Raw genomic sequence first — 26235 nt, 5'->3', positions numbered from 1 at the left:
CTGTTTCATAAATACAAAGTCTTAACAAATAGGCAATGGAATCAAAGTTCCTTTTAGTTAGCTACATTTTTAACTTTTGAGTTAACTATTGTTAGCCAATCCAAATTTTTGGTTGAACATCTAATAAATTGCATCAGTTACGGTATATTCTAATACACTGTTTGAATTGATGAGAAGTAGTTTTACTATGGAAACTTTAGTGTACTCTGGAAGAAAAAATATTTAAGTAAACAGTGTGAGGCCATCATAAAAACATAAAAGTAGAAGTAAGTATCTTTTCAATCTGCATCCAATGTAATTGTGAACCTTTTTCATACTACTTTGAACATTCATTAACACCTTCAATGCAATGAACTATTTGATTGCAAACTTGAATATACTCATCCATTAACAATCTATGCTTCTCTCTACAGAACCTTTCAAAGATTTAGAATTCTCTAAATGGAGAATTTTTTTCTTCCTCATTGTCACACATTACAAGCTCCTGACTCCAAGATTGTGAGAACTAGTTGTAACTTCTATAGATACAGGAAGCAGACTTTAAGCATCCACATTGTTCCCTGTAAAGATTTTATTTGTGGCATTGAGATAATCTCTCATTCATCTAAATTCCAATAAATGTCTGCCTATTCTAGTTAATCTTATCTCATTGAATAGCTGGTTCCTTCCAGAATTCAGTTCAATGGTGCAACCTCTATGAATATATTCATCTTGGATAAGTTGGATGGACTTTATGGTCAATATGGACTGGTTGGGCCAAAGGGTCTGTATATGTGCTCTACTGGTCTATGAATCTGTATGAGACTAAAATACTGCCATGGTCTCCAGGTGGGAGAAAACACCAAGCATGCAAGTTAAATTGAAACAGGTAGGTATTATCCTTCTCACAAAGAAGACCTCAAATCTTAATTTAAGGCCACTTCAGTGAGGGTGGCCTACACTTTAGCCCTCAATGGACTCTATCTACACTTGCAACTTCCTCAGTAAAGCAGCTAGCATAATCAAATACCCCACCCTCTCTGGACATTTCTCTCTTCTCCCCTATCCCATCATCATCATTATGTGCCATATCAGTATGATGGAGATGAATATGTTCCCATGACCATGATTGTTCTTGGCAAATTTTTCTACAGATGTGGTTTTCCATTGCCTTCTTTTGGGCAGTGTCTTTGTGAAATGGGTGACACCAGCCATTATCAATACTCTTCAGAGATTGGCTGCCTGGTGTTAGTGGTGGCATAACCAGGACTTGAGATATGCACCACCTGCTCCCATGGCTTCACGTGACCCTGATTGGGTGGGGGGTAAGAAGGTGTTACACCTTGCCCAGGGGTGAGGGAAGGAGCACCTTACACTTCCTTTGATTGAGACACATCTGCACCCCGCCACCCTTCCCTTCTCCCATCAAGCATAAAATACAAAAGACTTACCACCAGGTTCAAGGGTAAATTTGATCCTGCTGCTATCAGACTCTTGAACAGATCTCCTGCATGATGAAATAGACTCTTGACCACACAATCTACCCCATTATGGTCTGACAATTTATTCTTTACCTACACTGCACTTTCTATGTAGCTGTTACACTTTATTCTGCATTATTATCGTTTTAACTTGTTCTGCCTCAAAGCACTGTGTAATAATTCCGATCTATATGAACAGTCAGCAATCAAACATTTCATTGTATCTTGATACATGTGATAACAATAAACCAATATCAATACTGTTCCAGAGCTTTAGATTAATTTTGTGTTAGTAATGTTGCCTTATTTGTTTCATGTAACTTGAAGGCACACTGGATACCTTTGTATACCCATGCACATGTAGTAATGTTCATCAAAAACCTGGAATACATTTTCATGAGCACACAGCCTGTATCTAAAGGAGAAGACTGCTTTTTGCAGTCTGACTTTAGATTAAATCCCTTAGAGTGGTAATTGAAAATCTTGCACTACTTAAATAGTTTCAGCTCCTGTGTAATAAAACCTAACATATTATTTGTCTTTCTAATTGCTTGCAGAACCTGCTAATTTAGTCTCATTTATATTTGGAAGATACTTTTAACATTTTAAATTCCAACATTTAACAATTTTCAGCATATTTTATATATCTTGGTTATCCATACATCCAACTGAAGTGATCAATTTTACATCTCTATATTGTTGCCTGAACACTAACACATCAGCTCATTTTCTCACTTTATCAACAGCAAACCTATTGTAGATGTGTAACACCGTAAACATTCATCTAAGTCAGTAATGTAGATTGCAAGTATCCAAAGCATTAATTGCTACCGTTCTGCAAATGACTCAGTAATTCCTAATCTCTACACTCAAGGGCTACTTCATTAGGTACATCTGTACACCTGCTCGTTAATGCAAATATCTAATCAGCTAATCACGTGGCAGCAACTCAATGCATAAAAGCATGCTTACATGGTCAAGAGGTTCAGTTGTTGTTCAGGCCGAACATCAGAATGGGAGGAAATGTGATCTAAGTGACTTTGACAATGGAATAATTGTTTGTCCCAGACAGGATGGTTTCAGTATCTCAGAAGATGCTGATCTCCTTGGAGTTTCATGCACAACAGTCTATAGAGTTCACAGAGAATGGTGCAAAAAACAAAAACAAAATCCAGTGAGTGGCAGTTCTATAGGAAATAACACCTTGTTAATGAGAGTAATCATAGGGGAATGGCCAGATTGGATCACACTGACAGGAAGGTGACAGTAACTCAAATAACCACACATTGTAACAGTGGTGTGCAGAAGAGCATCTCTGAACACACAGCACATCAAACCTTTATGTGGATGGGCTACAGCAGCTGAGGACCACAAACATACACTGCGTGTATTTTCAGATGGTGTCCAACACTCCAACCATGCTAGGTGATTACCCCTTTCATAACCAAATACTGTAAATTCTAGTTTGCTATTTATTGAATACCTTCTGACAATCCAAAAATGCTCTGATTCTCTATTTATCTCCCTCATTAGATGCATGATTAAAAAAATCTAGTACTTATAATTCATCAAACATGATTTCCATTACTTGACAATGCACTGAATCCACAAACTGTGTGAAGCACATCTTAAATCCTTCTCTTTGGATTAGATAGGAACTTTTTCAAGACCAATTTTAATATTTTAATGTTAACATAATGGCAATCATCTTGTTACCTATCTAATGTTAATATCTAACAACTTACTTTCTAAGTGGAAAGGACCAGTGGACTAAGTCCATGGCAGCTGACAACCAGCGATTTGTTTTCCAATGGACTAGTGCCTGTAGTGTAATGAAGTCTTAGCAGCGGTAAACGCACTTCTAAGTGATAAAGCAATGGCCATTTCTTTCTATGTAGCTCTGATAAAAATCTTTACCATATAAAATCAACTAGTTTATGTATACCTTATGTGTAAGGCACATTCCCTATTTATATATTTTATTACCTAAAATGAATTTACTTATGTGCATTGTGTCTGCAAATGAATAATTTAAATTGCTTATGTTGCATCTTTAACTCTAATGTTGAATTTAAGGTAAATACTTGTCTATTTTTATGATATGCAAAATATTGGTCTTATACATTCATTTAAAATGAACTTTTACTCTGAAGATGTGTACTCATCCCACCGTATTCTGCAATGGATCACTAGGCTCAGAGTTAATTGTTCTACTATTCCAAAAACTGTTCTAAGGCCAGCACCTGAGTCTTTCATTGCAAACTTCATTATCAAGTATTTGAAATTTTTAGTCACTACCACAAGGTTGTCGTGAGGAGAAGATGGCAGCGCGCCGCGCGTGCGCAGCCCTCTGGTGAAAAATGATGTTGTACCTGTTAATTATGGGCTGTGGACAATTATGATTTGATGGAAAATGGACGTGAAAGCACAGAGGAACATCTGGAGAAATTTCTGAAACGCCTGTCCGCTGCTGTCATTACTGTGTGGTTGGGAATCTTTCAGAGGGTAGGCCTCAAAATCCCCGGCCTTGCCTGCTTTTGGCGACCGAGAAGGAGGTCGAATCATTTGGCAGAGATGCCGCTCAGTATTCGGTTTTGGAGAGCTGATCAGAACTCGACGTTTTCGGATGACTCAGAGCCGGATTATGGTCGGCATGGCAGGGAGAGTTTTTCTTCCTTCTCCCGTCTGCATGAAATGTGGGACATTTGAGAAACTTTGAACTTTACTGTGCTCACGGACTTCTTTATCAAGTTATGGTATTGTTACACTGTTTGTAACTATATGTATAATTATGTGGTTTTGTCAGTTTTTTCAGTCTTGGTTTGTCCTGTGTTTTGTGATATCACACCGGAGGAAATAATGTATCATTTCTTAAAGCATGCATTACTAAATGACAATAAAAGAGGACTATGTGTCTTCATAATCTAATCTAAGAAGAGAGGAAGAAAAATATTTATGTGTGTCTATGTTATTTCAGCTATGTTGGTGGAGGGAGCGTAGATGCTCGGTGAAGTGGTCTCCCAATCTACATTAGGTCTCACCAATATACAAGAGGCCACAGCAGGAGCACCAAACACAGTATATGACACCAACAGACTCACAGGTGAAGTGTCGCCTCACCTGGAAAAACTGTTTGGGGCTCTGAATAATAGTGATGGAGAAGGTATAGGGGCAGGTGTAACGCTTGTTCCGCCAGAACCAGCAGGATCTCCCAGTAGCCACGCATTTTAATTCCACTTCCCATTCCCTTTCTGATATGTCCATCCATGGCCTCCTCCACTGTTGGGATAAGGCCACACTTAGGTTGGAGGAACACCACCATTTGGGTAGCCTCCAATTTGATGACACGAACGTCAATTTCTCAAATTTCCAGTAATGCCTCCCCCCTTTCACCATTTCCCATCCCCTTGTACCTCTCTCATGTTATCTCCTTGACTACCCATCATCTTCCTCTGGTGCTCACCCCCGCCCCCCAACTTTTTTCTTTCTTTCATGGCCTTCTGTCTTTTTCACCAATCAACTTTCTAGCTCTTTGCTTCATCCCACCCCTTCTTTTTCACCTATTGCCTGGTGTTTCTCTCTCCCCTCCCCCCACCTTTCAAATCTACTCAGCTTTCTTTCTCCAGTCCTGCTGAAGGGTTTCAGCCCAAAACGTTGGCTGTACTTTTTTCCATTGCTGCTGCCTGGCCTGCTGAGTTCCTCCAGCATTTTGTGTGTGTTGCTTGTCTTTCCAGCATCTGCAGATTTTCTCTTGTTTGTGATTCCAAAACAGATGATCTGTTCTGAACCCCGTCATGGGAAGACATTATCAAATGGAGAATGGAAAAGGTTTAAGGATGTGTTCAAAGCCTTCTCGAAGAACTGCAGCATTCCTGCTGACTCCTGGGAATCTCTAGTTCATGGAAACTCAAAGCAGAGAAGCAATGTTTGGGAATTTTTTTAGAATCTTAAGGCCAGATATCTGTAATAGACCGATGAACTGTATAACCAGCAAACCACTCACAAAATTCCCACCTGTCCATGCCATGACTTGTTTGCAGAAGAATTTGTAGTTTCCACTTTAGCCTCAATAGTTACCTCAGAACCAACAAAACTGGAATGGAAACAAGGTATCCTCAATCTTGATGAACTAGTTAAGAAGAAAGCTGAATGAGCTTAACATCACATATGGCTTCTCTTTTTCTGAACAGTGGACTGAAGTCACACTGAATTATGTGCAGCCATAATACTTTCTAAACAATAATGTAGAAGTCTACTGGATAGGTGTTACAGAAGAATATGAGCAAATAATCAAAAACAAAATTCAGTGAACAACTGAGGGAGTGCTTCTCAGTAAGAGGAGCAGTCCTCTGAATATACCAATATCTTGCTAGCCTACTCAAGTCAACAGAAAAGATCCTATGGCATTATTTGAACTGCAGGAAAATTTATACAGTGACCCTGACAATTTTAGTCCTAAACTAACAAAACAAAAATGGATTAGCTGGTTCTATCTCACCACTGTGTCTATTTGGATGCTTAATTTGCTTGTATAATTATTAAGTGCAAATAAATACATAGTACTGCGCATAACAGATAGTTTTTTTTTACCGATTCAATTTTCAATTCCAACAGAAATCTCATTAATTAAAGCTCCTTTTGGATGGAAAATTGTATAAAAAGGCATCTTTCTGACACACAATGCCACTTTGGTATTTATAAATATAAAATGAATGACTAGTGATTAACAAGTTATTTCCTTTTCTCAAATAATCTTGCTGATGGAGAATTGTAGGTCATTGTCCAGATAGTCATTACATGCTAAACTTCACATTCAAAGCAGAGCCATAGTATCTCTTATTAATTGTGTGTTACTGACCCTTAAACTATAAACAAAGTAATGCTTACAGAATGCAATGCATCATTTATTTTATTTAGAGATACTGCTCAGAAAAGGCCCTTCCAGCCCAATGAGCTGCACTGCTCAGAAACCCACCTATTTAACCTTAGCCTCATCACAATTAACCAACTAACTGGTACATCTTTGGATTGTAAGAGGAAACTGGAGCACCCAGATGAAACCCACATGGACACAGAAAGAACGTACAAACTTTCTTACAGAGGGTGCCGGAATTGAACTCTGATTGACGTGTTTGTAGAGTCTATTCATTTTGATAATAATCCATATTTTGATTCTTCTTACCAAGGTTCAAAATCTTACACTTTCCCACTTGCCAAGTTTGGCAAACGAACTCCATTTGCCAAGTTTTTAACCCAATTTCTCACTCTATCTGTATCCCATTGCAGAATCACAATGTCCTTATCCCAACACACCACCTATTTTTGTACTACTGGCTAATGTGGAAAGAGCTTTTCTTTCCTCCTCCAGATTATTTAAGAAAACAGTAAACTACTGATGGCCAAGGTGCAGTCTCTGAGACACTCCACTAGTTATGTCCTTCCAGGATGAAAAGGGCCCATTTATTTTAACTTGGGTTTCTATGTGACTGTTAGTTTCAACCCATGCTAATCCCCAACAATTGAGGCTCTTATGTTATGCAATATAGTGTAGCAGTTTGTCAAATGCCATTTGAAAATCTAAAATAACTACATCTGCAGATTCCCCTCTATCAACTCTCTGTAATATTCTCAAATAGTTCAAACAAATTTGTCAAACATCGTTCAAATTTCATAAAACCATTTTGACTAGTTTCATCATATTCTGTTTTCCTAAATAATTTGCTGTTTTTTTCTGATTATTGACCATAGCGTTTAACAATAATAGATGTTAAAACAATTTCTCTATAGTTCCCTGCTTTTTTTGTCTTCCTTTTGACTTTCTAATCCTCTGATAACCTTTCTGAACTTCGTTCTGAAAAAAAAGATCAACCAACACATCCACCATTTCTGCAGCCTTTAAAACTTATGAGTACATACTATCAGATCCCAGCAATTTGTCTGCCTTCATTTCTGTGATTTTGTATAATACATTGTTTCTTGTGATTAACATTTTTACAAGTTCCTCCCTGTTATTTATTAACCCATCTGCTATCTTAGAGATATTTGCAATGTCCTTCATGGTGAAGACTCAGGCAAAATATTAACAAATCTGGCATTTCTTTTGTTCCCTGTTATTAATTTGCTGGCCTAATTCTCCAGAAGAACCATACCTACCTTAGTTGTTTTCTTCCTGTTTACAAAATCATTGAAACTTATACTGTTTGTTCTCAGAATCAGAATTTGTTGTATTAAACAGCAGTACATTGCAATACACAACAATAAAACTATAGGTTACAAGTAAGAAATATGTCTAAAAAACTAAATTAAATTAATAGCACAAAAATAAAGAAAAAATTACTTAAGTAATGTTCATGGGTTCATTGTCCATTCGGAAATCTGACAGTAGAGGGGAAGAGGTTCTTCTGAAACATTGGCTGCAATACCTCACCCTTGATGGTAGAAGAGGGCATGTCCTGCGGTAATGGGAGTCCTTAATGATGGATGCCACCTTTTAAAGCATTGCCTTTTGAAATTGTCCTGGATGCTGGGAAAGTTAGTACCCATGTTGGAGCTGATATTGTACTCGTTTTTTTTTTCTTTTTTTATGAACTTTTTCATCTTTCCTTGCTTTCACTTGAAAAGATCCTGCACATTGCTGTACATTTCCAGTCACTGGGAGTTTCTTCCTTCTACAGGCCTAGTACAATTAAAAGCAGATTTTTCACTGGGTAAAGGCTGCTGGCAGTCCACATAAGATCCAGGCCCATGCATTCTAACTGATAGATTTTATATTCAAAACTAATGTAATGTAAGGAAAAATAGAGCAAGAGAATGGTCTATATACATCTGAGAGCAAATTGCAAAGAAATTGAATTACTGAGTGTTCCAGAAGATGAAATGTAACCCTTCTTATGACCTATATGGATGATAGCTAAAGCCGTCAGAACAAAATGCTTTTAACATTTTAGATTAATGTGGTAATATTGTTATTTTTTTTAATTGATTATGATATACATCCAGTATATTTCTCCAGATCTGCTCAATGGAGAAAGCTAAAAAGAATTAAAGCTCAGGCAAGAAAATAATTTAAGTCAGAAACAACTATTATGTTATCATTATATTTACTCTCATTATTCAGTAATTGATGTCATATTGTTATTGGCTTTGTGATTTAAACCATTTGTGGAGAGGTTGGGATAACCATAGGTCATTAGCTGGCTCTTCATATGAGGAAGGAATTCTCTGAGAACCTGACCTCAGTGGTCGTTTTGGCACATGCAGAAAGATTTATGAAAATACAATCCACAGAGGAATTCCCAAATTTCCTGCTTGGTAACCTTACCCTTCCTTCCTTATCTCACAATCATCTCATTTTTCTAAGTATTATATCCAAGACATATAATTTAGTCTCTGAGGAAAAACATGCCTTTTTCTTCTTTTAATATATTCCTCAATTTGCATTACAGTATGCAAAGTATGTAAAAGACAGCCTGAGTAAAACTGCATCTATTAAGAAAAGTGCTGTTTTTAATTGATGTGCGACATGCTGGACAATTAGCTGGATTTTACAAACAGAATAATAAATAATTAAGGACTTGGTCTTACTAGCTTTGCATTACTGGTAACAAATACACTTATTAGATTGTGTGCAAATAAAGACAGAAATGCTGTCCGAATAGTAAATCAGTTGAGTTACATCAAATACAACAAAATAAATACATAGATTCACATGGGAGACAAAATTGCTGGAGGAACTCAGCTTGTCAGGCAGAAGATGTTTTTCGGCTGAGACCCTTTATCAGGAAAGAGGCATGAGCCAGAGTAAGGGATGTGTGGGGGGGGAGGAACTTGAGCTGGTGGGTAATAGGTGAATCTAAGTGTGAGGGAGAAGCTGAGTAAGCAGGAGAGGGAAAGAAATGGGAATAATGCAAGAAGTTGGTAAGTGACAGGAGGAAGAGGCAAAAACTGAATAAGCTGGAATCTGATAGGACAGGACAGCAGACCATAGGATAAAGGGAAGGAGGTGGGATCCATAGGGAAGAAGGTGTGGGTGATGGCTGGACATGAGGAAGGGAAAGGGGAAAAGGAAAAGGTAAATGAGCTAAAGGGATGGGGGGAAGGGGGGGGGTGAAAGAGAATGGTCTATATACATCTGAGACCAAATTGCAAATTTAATTACTGTACGTTCTGGAAGGTGAAATTTAACCCTTCATATGACCTTCATGGACGATAGCTAAAACTGTCAAAACAAAATACTTTTAACGTTTTAGATTAAAATGATGAATAATACTTGCATCTTGCCAATAAGATGACAAAGCCATGCCTACACCTGCCAGTTAGCTGCTATTGCTTCCAATTATGTACCATCTTATCAAAATAGGGATGCGTTCACTTGAGTGACATGCAATACTTTAGGGTGATCTGTCTGTTATGGTTGCTAAAGGTGTGATGGTACTTTAAAGTATGTGATAATTAGATATGCATGTTGATGGAAATATTACATCTTAAGTTTAGCTTTGGTGAGATATAATATTTGAAGATCTTGACCATATGCATAAATTTATTGAATTGAAGCACTGCATTCAAGATCTCAAGATTAATTCCTAGTATCAACCACTACTGCTGTCTTCTATGAGTTTGTCTCAAGGGACACCAGTATGGATGCAGGATATCTCCACAATTTTTCTTTTCTCAATTGACTACTGATGCACTTCAAAAAAAAAAGTGGAGCGTTTGCGTGCGCGTGTGCACTCTCTCTCTCTCTTTCTCTCTCTCTCTCTCTCTCTCTCTCTATATATATATATATATATAGTATTTTTTTCATTTTTTTTCTTGTTTTGATGTGGATGTCCAAGTTTTTGTTTTTCCACAATCTTTGTAAATAAAAACACCTCAATCTATTTTTGCGACTCAAGCCATCTTGTTATTTTTCTTAGACAGCTGACCCACAGTTTTTGTGATGCTCTACCATCAGGTCTTTTTTCACTAGAAGTTAGAGAAATTGATGACGTTGCTGTCAATTTAGAGATTACCAAAACAGAAAATGTGGTATTGCTCCTCGAATCTGATATGTGTCTAGCCTCAACTTGGCATTAGAGGAGGCTGTGGACCGACATGTTGGTGTGGGAATGAAAGTGGAATTAAAATGGCTGGCCTCCAGGAGATCCTGCCTGCTACAGCAGATGGAGCAAAGCTGCTCAAGGAAGTGATCCTCCATTTTGCATTGCGTCTCATTGGTGTAGAGGAGGCCACACCGTGAGCACCTGATGCAATAAATGACACCTATGGATTCACATGTGAAGTGCTGCCTCACCTGGAAGGACTGTTTGGGGCCTTGAATGGTGGTGAGGGAAGAGGTGTAGGTGTAGGTGTTACACTTAGCAATATTGCAGGGAATAGTGCCTGGAAGGGAATCAGTGAGGAGAGATGAGTACACATGGGAGTAATAGATTCATAAAGTTTTACAGAATGGAAATAGTCCCAATGGCTCAGCTCATCTAGGCTGACCAAGGTGCATCTCTAAGCTAACTTCTTTTGCCTATGTTTGGCCAAAATTCCTCTCAAGCTATTTGTCAAATTGTTATTTTTGTTAACACTGTGATTTTACCTGCCACTTTCATCTCCTCAGGCAGAGTGTTCATAAACCCACCGCACTCTTTTGCAAAATGTGCCCCTCCCCTGGATACACTTTAAATTATTCCCCTCTGGAATTAAACCTATGCTTTCTAATTTTACTTTTACCTATCCTGGACAAGAGAATAAGGTTAACTCATCTACGCCATTCATTATTTTATAAACCTCTAGAAAGGTCTTCCCTCAGTCTCATTCAATCTGGGAAAAACTGCATTTTTTATCTCATCTCTCCTCATAAATTCAAGCTCTCTGGTCCAGGGGGCATCTTCGTGAGTCTTTTTTGTACCCTCTTTAACTTACTTAAATCCTTCCCACAGTGTGGCAATCAGAACTGCACACGATATGCAAAGTAAGCAAGTTTTCCAGTTTTGCATACTGTGCCAATAGGGAAGAAATCACCGCTTTAAACAGTCATTTCTTCAATATCAGTTGTACGATAACAAATTAATTTTCTAAATGTTCTGCAACTCTTTTACTACAGACAATAATTGCTGCAGACTTAGATATATATCTTCATTCCGAGAGTAATTGAATTGAATAAACAAATCAAGAATTATACAACTTCAAACCATAAACAGAAAACATCTGTGTCTTCTGGCTGTTAAGGGTCAAAGGTATAATAAGACTAGCAGCAAGGAGCTTAAGAATGAAATTAGGAGAGGCAGAAGGGGCCATGAGAAGACTTTGGCAGACAGGATTAAGGAAAACCCCAAGGCATTCTACAAGTATGTGAAGAGCAAGAGGATAAGACGTGAAAGGATAGGACCAATCAACTGTGACAGTGGAAAAGTATGTATGGAACCGGAGGAGATAGCAGACATACTTAATGAGTACTTTGCTTCAGTATTTACTATGGAAAAGGATCTTGACAATTGCAATGAACTGAAAAGCTTGAGCAAGTAGATATTAAGAAAGAGGATGTGCTGGTGCTTTTGGAAAGCATCAAGTTGGATAAGTCACTGGGACCAGACGAGATGTACCCCAGGCTACTGTGGGAGGCAAGGGAAGAGATTGCTGAGCCTCTGGCAATGATCTTTGCATCATCAATGGGGACGGGAGAGGTTCTGGAGGATTGGAGGGTTGTGGATTTTGTTCCATTATTCAAGAAAGGGAGTAGAGATAGCCCAGGAAATTATAGACCAGCGAGTCTTACTTCAGTGGTTGGTAAGTTGAAGGAGAAGATCTTGAGAGGCGGATTTATGAACATTTGTAGGGGCATAATAGGATTAGGAATAGTCAGCATGGCTTTGTGAAAGGCAGATCATGCCTTACGAGCCTGATTGAATTTTTTGAGGATGTGACTAAACACATTGATGAAGGTAGAGCAGTAGATGTAGTGTGGATCCAGAACTGGCTTGAACACAGAAGGCAAAGAGTGGTTGTAGACAGGTCGTATTCTGCATGGAGGTTGGTCACCAGTGATGTGCCTTAGGGATCTGTTCTGGGATCTCTGCTCTTCATGATTTTTATAAATGACCTGGATGAAAAAGTGGATGGATGGATTAGTAAGTTTGCTGATGACACAAAGGTTGGGGGTGTTGTGGATAGTGTGGATAGTGTGGAGGGCTGTCAGAGGTTACAGCGGGACATTGATAGGATGCAAAACTGGGCTGAGAAGTGGCAGATGGAGTTCAACCCAGATAAGTGTGAGGTGGTTCATTTTGGTAGGTCAAATATGATGGCAGAATATAGTATTAATTGTAAGACTCTTAGCAGTCTGGAGGATCAGAGGAATCTTGGGGTCCGAGTCCATAGGACACTCAAAGCTGTTGTAGAGGTTGACGCTGTGGTTAAGAAAGCCTTCATTAATCATGGGATTGAATTTAGGAGCCGAGAGGTAATGTTACAGCTATATAGGACCCTGGTCAGACACCATTTGGAGTACTGTGCTCAATTCTGGTTGCCTCACTATAGGAAGGATGTGGAAACCCATAGAAATGGTGCAGAGGAGATTTACAAGGATGTTGCCTGGATTGGGGAGCATGCCTTATGAGAATAGGTTGAGTGAGCTCGGCCTTTTTTTCTTGGAGCAATGGAGGATGAGAGGTGACCTGATAGAAGTGTATAAGATGATGAAAGGCATTGATTGTGTGGATAGTCAGAGGCTTTTTCCCAGGGCTGAAATGGCTGCCACAAGAGGGCACAGGTTTAAGGTGCTTGGGAGTAGGTACAGAGGAGGTGTCAGGGGTAAGTTTTTTATGCAGAGATTGGTGAGTGCGTGGAATGGGCTGCCGGCAACGGTGCTGGATGCAGATACGATAGGGTCTTTTAAGAGACTCTTGAATAGGTACATGGAGCTCAGAAAAATAGAGCGCTGTGGGTAAGCCTAGTAATTTCTAAGGTAAGGACATGTTCAGCAGAGCTTTGAGAGCCGAAAGCCCTGTATTGTGCTGTAGGTTTTCTATGTTGCTATGTTTCTAAATCATTATAATATAGATCTATTGTCCTTTTGAGCAACTGCTCACAGCATCTTTGTCTTTTCTGAATTTACTTGCCCAAGTTGCATATTTTGGCTCTCTGAAATAAGGAAAACATAAGATCAAACTGCAGTGAAAGGTTAAGAGAGATGAGAAACATAAGAGGTGCATGTAAATCAGAAAACACTGCAAGATGAGTGACGTGCCATTCAGAAAGACAATTAGATATGGTGATATCCTCACTTCTGCAAGGATATCTAGAGGTTTCTAATTTGTCACTGGCCACAATGGTGGTGAATAATACTTGCATCTTGCCAATAAGATGACAAAGCCATGCCTACACCTACCAGTTAGCTGCTATTGCTTCCAATTGTGTACCATCTTATCAAAATAGGGATGCGTTCACTTGAGTGACATGCAATACTTTAGGGTGATCTGTCTGTCATGGTTGTTAAAGGTGTGATGGTACTTTGAAGTATGTGATAATTAGATATGCATGTTGATGGAAATGTTACATATTAAGTTTAGCTTTGGTGAGATATAATATTTGAAGATCTTGACCATGCACATAAATTTATTGAATTGGATCACTGCATTCAAGACCTCAAGATTGATTCCTAGTCTCAACCACTGCTGCTGTCTTCTATGTGTTTATCTCAAGGGAGGCCAGTATGGATACAGGATATCTCCACAATTTTTATTTTCTTAATTGACTACTGATGCACTTCAAAAAAAAAGTGAAGCCCCTGCTCTGCCATCAGGTCTAATTTTTTTAGAATTTCTCACAGGTCACCTTTGGTTCCAACATACTTGCCAATGTTAGTTACAATCACAAATGTAATTCCTGTTAAGGGGTGTCAGCTAGCTTTGAGTTGTGCAGACAGGAAGAGCGTTAGTGCCATCTTTAGAATGATTGGAAGAATTAAAACATTTCTAAGTGAGAGGGTGCTGCCAAAACAGAGGATGACCACACTGCAGATTTAAAAGTAGGTCAGAAAAAAAATCTTATGACATGACATACTAGGAACTTACAGAATATGCCTCGGAGTACTTTAGTGGAAGAAAGCACACCAACTTGAGATCACACAATGCAGCACAGACTTGATTTAACTCAGGCTAATATTAAAGTTGTACTACTGCTGAAGTATCAGCCAAGAAGCAGCAAAATCAGAAATGAATACATGCTGAATTCATTTTTAATGAACATGCAATGCAAGGTACTGTATTTGCTACCTATATTTTATGCAATAAATGTTAGTTAATTGCGCATCATGATCACTGTACCTTTAAGCATTGATTTCGTTCTGGAAACTACTCATTATTCAGAAATATCAACTTTAGCTGACAGTGCACAGTCATAAATTTTATTTGAAGTATTTGTGACTTTATCCAATGTTTAATAAAAACTTAAAACTTGAGCCAATTGATATTTAGTGGCTAGAAAGATGCAACTTGAAGTTTACTCATCAAATTTTAATTTTGGCAACAAATTGATGACATTTAATAAACAAAGAAGGTATTTGTCCATGGTAACCTGAGGCCATATTAGCTTTTTGAATGTTCATTATAATTATTTCAAAAGTATAAAAATTTGCAGTATCTATATAGTAATTTTCTCTGTAAGGTTATCAACCAGGCACTGAAAGTAAAGGTAATAATTGAATGATGTCTTAGTGTCACCAATAACATCAGGTTTAACTCAATATACTGTAGACATTGTGTAGTATTTTATTAGATTTGGACCAATAATAATGCTCCGTCACATATCTATACTTCTGTATATTTTCAGAAATATTATTGCAAAAGTGTTCACAACAGAAATATTTGGCACAGTGAATATCCACAAGTCCGGATTATAGAAAAGTTATTTTAAGTCAATAAAGTGCAAGATATTTTTGGCCTAATGTCTCACTTTAAATTTATAATATGTAAGAAACTCCTACTCTGCTCATATTGTTACTATAGCAATATGCCTTTCAAACTGATAGGATATAATGCAACCCTGCTATCTTGCATTCACAGGAAGTGAGTCATAGTGAGTTGAGACTGCATAGGCAAGATAAAAATCTTATACAACAGTCGGTAGCATGTTCCAAGATGATATTTAGTGACTCTGTTTAAAGGAATTGGCTGCAGGATCATTAGCCCACTGAAAGCATGGTACTGCACAGGGTACCCAAGATAGTTTGCCATTAATGTTTGATCCTGAGCATATACATCATACAGCTTTGGCATTTTGATGGAAAACAATCACAATTTCTTCCCATTAGTTCACATTAAGTTCAGGTAATTCCAGGAATCCAGTACTCATCTGCCTGAATCTAACTAAAAGTGCAATCATTTCTCTAAACAGGAGATGACTACTGAATTTAGTCTCTGTATAAGGTCACTGAGCAACACTGGGAGTACTCTCCACAACCACTGTGGCAGAGAGGTGGGAGCAAAGTATTCCTCTTTATTTAAACAGGCTCTGTAAACCTTTGTGGAATATGTGGACATCCATAGGGAAGGCATGTATAACAATGAGTACAAAACGCCATCAAGGGCCAAGATGATCTGCCAATTGACCAAGGAGGCCCTTCAGGAAGCATAATGACCTCACATTTATGATCAATGTCTTTAAGTAACGAAGTCTTTCTGTCAATATCGTCATTTCTTCATAAGTACAAGGGAAAGCAACATTTTTCTGTTGAGGTTGAGGTTTGTAAGCATCTACCTGTATATGGTACTTCCAAATGGAGCTTAAGACAAAGATATAATCTTTAACTTGTTTTGAGGGCAGGATGTAATGAATGGTGCATGGTTTGATCTACATCCATAAGCAGAGAAACATTCTATTTAGATTCTGTTCAGAACCATTTATGTCCTTGGAGGCAGGTGAAATACAGGTGTTAGCAGTTCCTCGCTTCAAATAGTTTTTTCAGACTAGAATTTATGCCACTAAAGCTCACTATTGAAATGAACAAGCACAGGACAGCAGGGGTGGAAGATGACAAATTTTCAGCAGCTTAAAGTATCTTACAGAATATCATAGCTAATATCATCAAAGACATTCCAGGCAACATAGTGACTTTCAAACATATCCATGTATACCCACACCCTTACTATTGCTCCCAATCCAATACTATAATGCTCTTCTCATACTTATAGAGTGCTGCAATCATGACAGCCAAATCATCTTTACAAGTTGTGATATAATCCAGAATATCTTTCCTCTCTCTTAAAAGTAAACATCATTCCTAACGGCAAACTAGAGGGGAAGGGAGGTGTGGACCAAATGAAACGAACATATAGATTTTATAACAAAGTAGGAGATCGACCAGAATCAGTAAATAAAATGGTACTTTCTGCTTCTTCTGCTACTTCTGGTCTTGTTTTAAGACTTATTATTTCTCAGTAGCCATATGAGCTATCACTAAAGATCATGAGCAATAATAAGATCTTTGCATATTTACTCCTACTTTTGCACAAAGGAATACCATTTATAACTGCAGATAGCAGCAAAAGACTAGAGAGGAAAGGACAGGATGGATAGTGCATCCTGTGCTAGGAGGCTCAATCATTTGAAGGGAAGTGTGCCCACAATCTTGGGCTTTGTTACCAATATAGTCATGTTTAATTCTTCCTCTCACGCCATACTTTCCTTTCATTCCATAATCACCTCTGCCTTATAATGTGAAGATGGCTCAAATGTGCTCCTCATATCAACAGTGCCCCACCACAACCATGTGCTGTGCCTTTTTCATTTCAGATACACAAGAAATACCAATCTAGGCAGTGAAGCCACAACAGTCAGGAAGGAACAGTTTGTGCTGGCCAGTGCTATCATGTTTGCTGTTGTGTGCTGGGGCAGCAGGCTGAGGGTAGCAGACACCAACAGAATCAACAAACTCATTTGTAAGGCCAGTGATGTTGTGGGGATGGAACTGGTCTCTCTGACGGTGGTGTCTGAAAAGAGGATGCTGTCCAAGTTGCATGCCATCTTAGACAATATCTCCCGTCCACTACATAATGTACTGGTTGGGCACAGGAGTACATTCAGCCAGAGACTCATTCCACTGAGATGCAACACAGAGCGTCATAGGAAGTCATTCCTGCCTGTGGCCATCAAACTTTACAACTCCTCCCTTGGAGGGTCAGACACCCCGAGCCAATAGGCTGGTCCTGGACCTATTTCCTGGCATAATTTACATATTACTTTTAACTATTTATGGTTTTATTACTATTTATTATTTATGGTGCAACTGTAACAAAAACCAATTTCCCCCAGGATCAATAAAGTATGACTATGACTATGACTATGAAAAAGACATTGTAGCATTCTACCTTAAACAGTCATCTCATAAGTAAGGTATTGGCACCTTGCATAAAAATGTAAGGATGTGACTAGATGTAGAGGTTTTATGCATTTTATTAATGGATTTGCCTGATAATATGTATATAACCCCCACATGTATTAAAAAAAAATGTAATGAATGAAACCAAATGTAGATTTTACAACAGTGCCAGATTCACTAGAATCACTAACTCAAATTTTACTTTCTGTACACATTATCATTCTGCTTTAAGACTCATCAGTTCTCAGAGGCCACACAAGGTATCTCCAAAGATACCAACATATCACTATGATTTGCTGAGCTGCTTACTGGCGAAACAACTCACTAGGAAGCCAATATCATGTGATCCTAACCCCACTTAGGACAAGCTATTATGAAAGCCATGGTTATAGAACATAGAACATAGAATTGTACAGCACAGTACAGGCCCTTTGGCCCACAATGTTGTGCTGACCCTCAAACCCTGCCTCCCATATAAGCCCCCACCTTAAATTCCTCCATATACCTGTCTAGCAGTCTCTTAATCTTCACTGGTGTATCTGCCTCCACCACTGACTCAGGCAGTGCATTCTACGCACCAACCACTCTCTGAGTAAAAAACTTTCCTCTAATATCCCCCTTGAACTTCCCACCCCTTACCTTAAAGCCATGTCCTCTTGTATTGAGCAGTGGTGCCCTGGGGAAGAGGCGCTGGCTATCCACTCTATCTATTCCTCTTATTATCTTGTACACCTCTATCATGTCTCCTCTCATCCTCCTTCTCTCCAAAGAGTAAAGCCCTAGCTCCCTTAATCTCTGATCATAATGCATACTTTCTAAACCAGGCAGCATCCTGGTAAATCTCCTCTGTACCCTTTCCAATGCTTCCACATCCTTCCTATAGTGAGGTGACCAGAACTGGACACAGTCCTCCAAGTGCGGCCTAACCAGAGTTTTATTGAGCTGCATCATTACATCGCGACTCTTAAACTCTATCCCTTGACTTATGAAAGCTAACACCCCATAAGCTTTCTTAACTACCCTATCCACCTGTGAGGCAACTTTCAGGGATCTGTGGACATGTACCCCCAGATCCCTCTGCTCCTCCACACTACCAAGTATCCTGCCATTTACTTTGTACTCTGCCTTGGAGTTTGTCCTTCCAAAGTGTACCACCTCACACTTCTCCGGGGTTGAACTCCATCTGCCACTTCTCAGCCCACTTCTGCATCCTATCAATGTCTCTCTGCAATCTTTGACAATCCTCTACACTATCTACAACACCACCAACCTTTGTGTCATCTGCAAACTTGCCAACCCACCCTTCTACCCCCACATCTGGGTCATTAATAAAAATCATGAAAAGTAGAGGTCCCAGCACAGATCCTTGTGGGACACCACTAGTCACAAACCTCCAATCTGAATGTATTCCCTCCACCATGACCCTCTGCCTTCTGCAGGCAAGCCAATTCTGAATCCACCTGGCCAAACTTCCCTGGATCCCATGCCTTCTAACTTTCTAAATAAGCCTACTGTGTGGAACCTTGTCAAATGCCTTATTAAAATCCATATAGATCACATCCACTGCACTACCTTCATCTATATGCCTGGTCACCTCCTCAAAGAACTCTATCAGGCTTGTTAGACATGATCTGCCCTTCACAAAGCCATGCTGACTGTCCCTGATCAGACCATGATTCTCTAAATGCCTATAGATCCTATCTCTAAGAATCTTTTACAACAGCTTTCCCACCACAGACGTAAGGCTCACTATTCTATAATTACCCGGACTATCCCTACTACCTTTTTTGAACAAGGGGACAATATTCGCCTCCCTCCAATCCTCCGGTACCATTCCCATGGACAACGAGGACATAAAGATCCTAGCCAGAGGCTCAGCAATCTCTTCTCTTGCCTCGTGGAGCAGCCTGGGGAATATTCCGTCAGGCCCCGGGAAGTTATCTGTCCTAATGTATTTTAACAACTCCAACACCTCCTCTCCCTTAATATCAACATGCTCCAGAACATCAACCTCACTCATATTGTCCTCACCATCATCAAGTTCCCTCTCATTGGTGAATACCGAAGAGAAGTATTCATTGAGGACCTCGCTCACTTCCACAGCGTCCAGTCACATCTTCCCACCTTTATCTCTAATCGGTCCTACCTTCACTCCTGTCATCCTTTTTTTCTTCACATAATTGAAGAATGCCTTGGGGTTTTCCTTTACCCTACTCGCCAAGGCCTTCTCATGCCCCCTTCTTGCTCTTCTCAGCCCCTTCTTAAGCTCCTTTCTTGCTTCCCTATATTCCTCAATAGACCCATCTGATCCTTGCTTCCTACACCTCATGTATGCTGCCTTCTTCCACCTGACTAGATTTTCCACCTCACTTGTCACCCATGGTTCCTTCACCCTACCATTCTTTATCTTCCTCACCAGGACAAATTTATCCCTAACATCCTGCAAGAGATGTCTAAACATCGACCACATGTCCATAGTACATTTCCCTGCAAAAACATCATCCCAATTCACACCCGCAAGTTCTAGCCTTATAGTCTCATAATTTGCCTTTCCCCAATTAAAAATTTTCCTGTCCTCTCTGATTCTATCCTTTTCTATGATAATGCTGAAGGCCAGGGAGTGGTGGTCACAGTTCCCCAGATGCTCACCCACTGAGAGATCTGTGACCTGACCCGGTTCATTACCTAGTACTAAATCTAGTATGGCATTCCCCCTGGTCGGCCTGTCCACATACTGTGACAGGAATCCGTCCTGGACACACTTAACAAACTCTGCCCCATCTAAACCCTTGGAACTAATCAGGTGCCAATCAATATTAGGGAAGTTAAAGTCACCCATGATAACAACCCTGTTACTTTTGCACCTTTCCAAAATCTGCCTCCCAATCTGCTCCTCTGTATCTCTGCTGCTACCAGGGGGCCTATAGAATACCCCCAATAGAGTAACTGCTCCCTTCCTCTTCCTGACTTCCACCCATACTGACTCAAAAGAGGATCCTGCTACATAACCCACCCTTTCTGTAGCTGTAATAGTATCCCTAACCAGTAATGCCACCACTCCTCCCCTTTTTCCACCCTCTCTCTCCCTTTTAAAGCACTGATTATCTTAAACCTTAATGAGTGCATTATGGGTTCAGGTGGTTCTGGCCCAGGAGACTTTTTCAGAATGACCAATGCAGGATAAAGTAACTTCCAGGTTTCCCAATGGCAGTGAAAACTTTGCTGGAGGATATAAAAATTAGGAATGATGTCCTTCATCTTCAGAAGACCCTCCAAATACACTTACAAAAGATAACAGAAAAATTGTTTGAGATCAATGGCAGGACATGCCAAGAATCTGGATGCAACGCTTTAAAAAATTTGATGATCTCAGATATCTGGTCAAAATAAATGCATTTTCAAAACCCATTTTCTCTCTAACCATACCACTATTCTCACATATCTCAATATCAATATTTGCCCTAGTACACAGCAGTTAACCAACCGTAGCTGCAAAATTGTCCAGACAGAATGCAGGACACTTCTCTGCAGGAAAAGTGGCATACAATCTGAGACAAATTAATGGGGAGAACAATAGTGCTACATGTTATTTGGACACCTTTGCTAAGGTTGTGGTCAGCAGCAGAACTGAAATCATCCAGAGTGGCCTTAACTTCATGCTCGAAAACTGTTTCTCCTTCTTGCCATCACCCCCCTAACTAATGGCCATTCTCCTCTGATTTACAAGTTGTATATGCTGCAAGTATGCATTTCTTAGTTCTCCCAACACTTCTGCATTTATCCTTGTGCAATGTTATAGGAACTTGGGTAGCTAGGAAGAAGCCATTTAACCATTCAAGCCTACTTCAGCAGTCAATATTGTGACTGATCTATAATCTTTTATTATATGTTAGCTAGAAAAGAGATTAAGAAGAGACTTAGGGAGGCTGGGGGCGGTGGTGGGGGATGAGAAGGCCTTGGCAAGTAGGATTAAGGAAAACACCAATGATTCTCCAGAAGGATGAGGAGAATGAGGGAAGAACCACTGAGTGATAAAGGGGAACTTTACAAATACAATAAATAAATACATAGATAGATAAATATTGACAACATAAGTTGTGCATTCCTTGAGAGTGAATCCATAGGTTGTAGAATCAGTTCAGAGTTAAGGTGAGTGAAATTATCCTTGCTGGTTAGGGAGCCTGATGGTCAAAGTATAATAACTGTTCCTGAACCCAGTGGCGTGGGACATAAAGCTCCTGTATCTCCTTCCCAAAGGCACCAGCGAGAAGAGAGCATGGCCTGGATGGTGCTTTCTTGTGACAGTGATCTAAGTAAGTGTTTTCAATGCTGGGGATGATTTCCCCATGATAGACCAGACTATATCCACCACTTTGTGGAGGCTTTTCCATTCTTGGGCATTGGTGTTTCAATACCAGGCCATGATGCAACCAATTGAAGTTTGTTCAAGTTTTAGATGACATGCCAGGTCTGCACAAGCTTCTAATTTAGTTTCTCGGGGTGGTGACAAAACAAATTGATGAAGGTGTAATGGTGGATATGGATTTAATTAAGACTTTTGACAAGGTTTTCCAATGTAAGCTTATACAAAAAGTCATGAGGCATGGCTCCATGGAAACTTGGCTGGGTGGATTGTTAAATAGCTGGCCCACAGAAGGCAGAGGATTGTAATACATGGAGCACATTCTGCCTGGAGGTTGGTGAGTAGTGATGTACTGGAGGGATCTATTCTGGGACCCCTGCTCTTTGTGATTTTTATAAATGACTTGAATAAGGAAATAGAGGGGTGAGATAGAAAGTTTGCAAAAGACACAAAGATTGAGGTGTTGTGGATAGTGTGGAAGTCATAGGTTACAATGATATATAGGCATGACACCAAGTTAGGAGGAGAAGTGGCAGATAGAGTTCTATCCATAAAGGTCTGAAATGATACACATCAGAAGATTGAATTTAAAGGCAGAATACAAGGTTAGTAGCAGGATTCTTAGTAGTACGGAGGGAAAAGGGGATTTTAGGGTCCAAGTCCATAGATCCCTCAAAGTTGAAAGGACAGTTAAGAAGGTGCAAGGTGTGTGAGTCTTCATTAGTCCAGGGATTAAGTTAACAAACTGAGGAGTAATATTGCTCTGTAAGACTGTGGTTTGCCTCATTATGAAAAGAAAATGAAAGCTTTAGAGATGGTGCAGATGGAATTTACTAGGAACCTGCCTGGATTGTGAACTATGTCTTATGAGGATAGGTTGAGAGAGCTAAGGCTTTTCTGTTATGGAATGACTGAGCAGCAGAAGTGACTTAATAAAAATGTATAAGATTATAAGAAGCATAGGGTATCCAACTTCTTTTTCCAGAGGCAGTGATGGTTAATAGTAGACAACATCTGTTTAATCTAAGTCAAGGAAAGTTCAGGGGAGATGTCAGAGTGTTTTTTATACACACTGAGTAGTGGATGCCTGGAATACACTGCCAGGGATAATGATAGAGGTTGTTACAATAGGGACATTTAAAAGGCTGTTAGAGAGGCAAATGGATGTACTGTAATAAAAATGGAGGGTTACGGGCTGTGTTGGAGGGAAGGATTAGATTCATTGTGGAGTAGATTTATAATGGTTGGCACAACATCATGAATGAGGGGCCTGAACTTTGCTTTACTGTTCTTTGTTCTAAATCAAGTTTGCCCGGTGATTGACATCATGACGTGTCACCTCTGAATATTTCCTGCAGAAAATTACTTAATACTTGCTAATATCCACAGAAAAGAGCATGATACTTTGACAGCATTTGAGAATACTGAAAGTATTCATAGGCCTCCATGAATGGCCTCCAAGATGCCACCAATCTAAATTTGTAGCTGACAAAAACTTAATTAATTAAAATTCTGATAAGAATAATCTTAGTTTAGCATATGCCTTCAGTGGGATAATGTTATAATTAAAGCAGATGAACATGATTTTTCAAAAAACTTCAGCAAAAGACAAAGAAAATTGTTGACATGAGGAAATCTACAGATGCTGGAAATTCAAGCAACGCACACAAAAAATGCTGGTGGAACGCAACAGGCCAGGCAGCATCTACAGGAAGAGGTACAGTCAACGTTTTGGGCCGGGACCTTCGTCAGGACTAACAGTTAGTCCTGACGAAGGTCCCGGCCCGAAACGTCAACTGTACCTCTTCCTATAGATGCTGTCTGACCTGCTGTGTTCCACCAGCATTTTTTGTATGTGTTGCAAAGAAAATTGTTTCTTATTTTGGGGTTACTGTACACAACTACAAACTATAAAAAGTAACAATGTACTTAAATCTGACAGTGCAGTTTGGTTTGTGTTTTACTATCACTTCATGTGGCATTTTATGCCCAGCACAGTGGAGAAATTGTTATGAGAACAAGATAATTTGTGCTTATAATGGAAGGGTTTGTATTAATTTTTTGCTGTCTTAACAGCCTTACTATAAATGGCCCAGGTTTTCTCTACTGTACAAAGTACAATATAATGTGCTTACAATTATATATATTACCAGCAATTTGTTTTTCATATGCAATACTGTAAAAGGATTAATACTAGTTAGCACTAGAATGAAAATCAAAATCCATTTTGAAATAAATCACAAATATTTTGCAATATTTTAGAATGATAAAATCTTGTAGCACAGAAGGAGGTTAACCTCTCCACTGTGCTAGTAGCGGGACATCGAAAGAGTTAACAAATTAGTCCAATTCCTGCTCTATTCCTGTCATTTTACACGTATGTACTTCCTTATTAACTATGCATTCAATTTTCAATTGAAAGTTACAACTGAATCTGCTTCCACCAGCTATTCAAGAAGTGCTTTCCAATATGTTTTAACATTCTTTATTTAAAACAAATGCATGTAACGTATTGGTGACCACTTTGGAGAACAAAATACTGCAGATAAAACTTGGACTCAGTGAAATTTAGAGTACAAGACTGATTCAGAATTTGTGAAACCATCCCTTGCTGCAGTTAAGATTCTTCTCTCATAGAAGAATTTTACATCATGTCATTTGGGAAGTGCACTGAAGTGTTTCAGACCAGTCACGTTCAAAACAGTTTTTGTATAGTGAAGAGAACGTACCGGATTATGGGATAAAAATGATTGAGTTTTAGAATAATTTACTTATCTTATACAGCTAATTACTTCTCTTGGTAATTTTATTAAAATTTTTCTTTGCTTACCTCTGTGTAATGTCCTGATGCCTTTATTCCTTCTGAGGTCACATGTGACTCAATACGTTTTGGGATATTTTTGAAATAATGTGGTGTTCACGAGAATTACATAAGGCACTGCATGCATGTTACTGATAACAATATATCTTAGGCGTGGTACTTGGAAAGATTATCAAAAAAGAAATTCTGAGAAGCAATAAAGAACTTTCTGTTCTGTGGTGCTTCGACATACTGTCACTGAACAGGATGGAGTTTAAACTCTATATTTCCATCTATTTCCTGCGGTGCAGTACAGCTAACTCTGGAACTGCTAAAGTAGTGCTTAAATTAACAGTATGCTGACTCTGTATAGTGTTTCCAGTATACTATCAGCTGCATGCCATAAATCAAACATCTGTTTTCATTTTTTAACCGGATCTTATGGTTTTCTCTTTTACCTGGGATACTCTGGAGAATCATAATAATTACTGCAAACATTATGTTTTATTAAACTTTGCTAGAAGTTACATATATGCAAGAAAAAAAATCCCTTGCTCTGGAGGTATCTGTTTAAATATTTGATGTTGAGTACTGTAAATTTGCAACATATCTGTAACAGTAAAGTTGGGGAAAACCATATGAAGCTTCTTTTCCAGAGCAGTCTAACTACAAACGTAGATACACACATACTAGACTACAACATTGTATCCTTATACATGTTGCTTTGTTCTCTGCTAGAGCGTCCCTTTACAAATGATACTTTCCCAAGAAAAAAATTTAATTCCTAAGGTCAGCTATTTTAAAATGTATATGTAGCTGCCCTAATGGAATAGTGGGTAAAGAGCAATAATATTGCAATACTAAAACTTCAGATCTAATTAAGTTGCAATCCTGTGGCCAACTGTGAGATCAGAGCATCAGGAACTATACATGCTCACAGAAAGTCTTGGTTCAGAATACTAAGAAAAAGAAATCTCAAAGGATTATCATTCTTGATCGTTATCTAATAATCCTCACTCTGGGACACTGTGTAGATTTGGTTTTAATACATAGTCACCGAATTACAGCATGCATTATTTATCAATGACATAATAAAAGACCTCTTCAGAGGGTTTGGGTGGTGAGCCAGGAGAGTTTAATCAAATGGCTGCTTGCTACTTTCCAGAATAGAATCAATGGGCAATTCATGCAAATCCAACTATAAGGTAGTATTTACTACTGATGTTACAGTGTTTGTTGCAGCCAT

At 39.0% G+C, this 26235-nt stretch overlaps 1 protein-coding gene across 6 annotated transcripts in view; it reads right to left on the bottom strand.

Annotated features, from left to right (window-relative positions):
* Positions 1-25103, bottom strand: part of ripor3 (RIPOR family member 3) — a 193766-nt gene extending 168663 nt beyond the window's left edge. For 3 of the 6 annotated variants that reach the window (XM_072239973.1, XM_072240012.1, XM_072240003.1), the window contains exon 1: positions 25020-25103. The gene's annotated coding sequence lies outside the window, so the exon portion shown is untranslated. Of the gene's footprint in view, positions 1-2432; positions 2589-7797; positions 8137-25019 lie in introns of all 6 variants that reach the window. The other 3 variants (XM_072239980.1, XM_072239985.1, XM_072239993.1) reach the window with 3 other exon arrangements.
* Between the last annotated feature and the right edge of the window lie 1132 nt (positions 25104-26235).

The sequence above is a fragment of the Mobula birostris genome, chromosome 2, assembly GCF_030028105.1.
Source record: "Mobula birostris isolate sMobBir1 chromosome 2, sMobBir1.hap1, whole genome shotgun sequence".
NCBI classification, from domain to species: domain Eukaryota; kingdom Metazoa; phylum Chordata; class Chondrichthyes; order Myliobatiformes; family Myliobatidae; genus Mobula; species Mobula birostris.
The sequence above is the reverse complement of the archived record's forward strand: the minus strand, read 5'-3'. Positions and strand labels throughout refer to the sequence as shown.